The following is a 2050-nucleotide window of genomic DNA, read 5'->3' as shown; positions in this document are numbered from 1 at the left end:
CATTCTATTGAGAAGTGCCTGACATTGTATATCTAGCATCAATGTCACATTCCAATGAAAACTTAGCAAATGGTCCAGGATTCCGTCCAATCTCATCATATCTTCCATAATACTCACCACCACCAAAAACAACAACTCACTGGTACTCACCATTGTTGACCATGAAGAGGTTGAAGATGAGTTAGAGGGAGTGAAGCTGTAGTGGGCTTTAAGCACGATCAAAGCCGAAACTTAGACCTCCCCCTCTTATGAGCAGATGAATGAGGAACAGTACTACCTGCTGACTTTCCATAAGAAACACCGGGATTTGATCACCACGGAGTACCTCAGTCATGTTTTGACAGTAAGGGAGGCGATTAAGGGCAGAACCCGGCAACGGAAGCTTTATACCAATAACAGACTTTGGCTGACATGGAGCCATGTGGTTTTTTTATCACCCTGCAACTTTTTGAACGCTTGCCATGGAGGTTGATAAGAAGAGGGAGGTGATCGAGGACTTGGTTTCTTTCATCTAGGCTAAGGATTTCTATGCAAGAGTTGGGAAATCTTGGAAGCAGGGTTACCTCCTTTATGGCCTTCCTGGGATGGGAAAATCTACCATGATTGCTGCCATGGAGAATATGTTGTTGTACGACATCTATGATCTTGAACTAATGGTGGTCGGTGACAACACCGAGTTAAGGAAGTTGCTGATGCAGATTTCGAGCAAGTCCATCACTATGATTGAGGACATCAACTTCTTCATCGACTTGATGGGTCAGAGAAAGAAGATGAAGAAGAACAAGGCGGCCGAGGAGGAAGAGAAAGACCCCATTAAAGATAAAGCGAAGGTAGGAGACTCTGATGAAGGGAAAACTAGCAAGGTGACTTTCTCCGGGTTGTTGAACTTCATTGGTGGCCTTTGGTCTGCCTCCGAGGGGGAAAGGTTGATAGTGTTCACGACGAACTACATGGAGAAGCTCGACCCAACTCTGATTTGGCGAGGAAGGATGGACAAGCACATCGAATTATCATATTGCAACTTTGAATCATTCAAGGTACAGGCTAAGAACTATCTGGAGCTTGATTCCCACCACTTGTTCAACACGATCGAGAGGCTGTTAAGGGAAAGTAGAGTGACCCCAGTTGATGTTGTTGAGCATTTGATGCGTAAGAATATAAGTGTTGCTAATACTAAAACAAACTTGAAGAGCCTGGGTCAGGCATTGGAGATGGCTAAGGAAGAAGCAATGTTGAAGGTCAAGGAAGAAGGCAAAGAGAAGGAGTCATCTACTAGGAAAGAAGACCGATGATCATTGGCAAGTGGGGTTTAATTTTTATTAGTGTTTGAATAAATAGAGACTATGATTGTGTTTATCCTCCTGAATTAATTTATGGGAATTATGAAATATTGGTCAAGTTAATAGTTTGGTAATTAAGGTTAATGGGAAAGGCATATGGTGACCAATTCTGAAGATCTTTTCTAGGGCTTAAGACATTGTGCCCAGGTGGGGCAACGGGGTGTTGGGGTGGAAGGATAAGTAATTCATGTATGTTGGCATGATGGCTTCGGTGTTTGAAACATAATATCTTACAACTACGATTTGGGATGTATTAAAACCCTGAGTAAGTTTAGGATTTATAATGAATGCCAGGATTATTAGTTGAATGCAAGGGCACAAAAACTGAAATTAACAAGAATTGCTCAAGACCCAAAATAGTTTATTTAAACCATAACCTTGAGTTGTTCATAGCATCTAAAGCCTTGAGCTCATGACTCGGAGTTGTTCATGTCATCCATAGCCCTGAACTGTTCCTCACATCTAGAGCTCTGAGATTACAACCTTCAGTCATTCATGTTATCCACAGTCTAGAGCGATTCATAACATCTAAAGCCCTAACCTCACAACCTAGACTCGTTCATGTCATCCACAACCCTTAGCTATTCATAGCATTTAAAGGCCTAAGCTCACAGGATCCTAAGTCATTTATATCATCCAGAACTCCGAGTTGTTCACAAAATCTAGAGCCCTGAGCTATTCATAGCATCTTGAGCCCTAAGCTCATGATC

The 2050-nt window shown here is 42.2% G+C and overlaps 1 pseudogene; it reads left to right on the top strand.

The window, feature by feature from the left end:
• The first annotated feature begins 256 nt into the window (after nt 1–256).
• Nucleotides 257–1292, top strand: LOC100246354 (AAA-ATPase ASD, mitochondrial-like; annotated as a pseudogene).
• Nucleotides 1293–2050: the final 758 nt, after the last annotated feature.

This window comes from Vitis vinifera, chromosome 19, assembly GCF_030704535.1.
Source record: "Vitis vinifera cultivar Pinot Noir 40024 chromosome 19, ASM3070453v1".
NCBI classification, from domain to species: Eukaryota; Viridiplantae; Streptophyta; class Magnoliopsida; order Vitales; family Vitaceae; genus Vitis; species Vitis vinifera.
The sequence above is the reverse complement of the archived record's forward strand: the minus strand, read 5'-3'. Positions and strand labels throughout refer to the sequence as shown.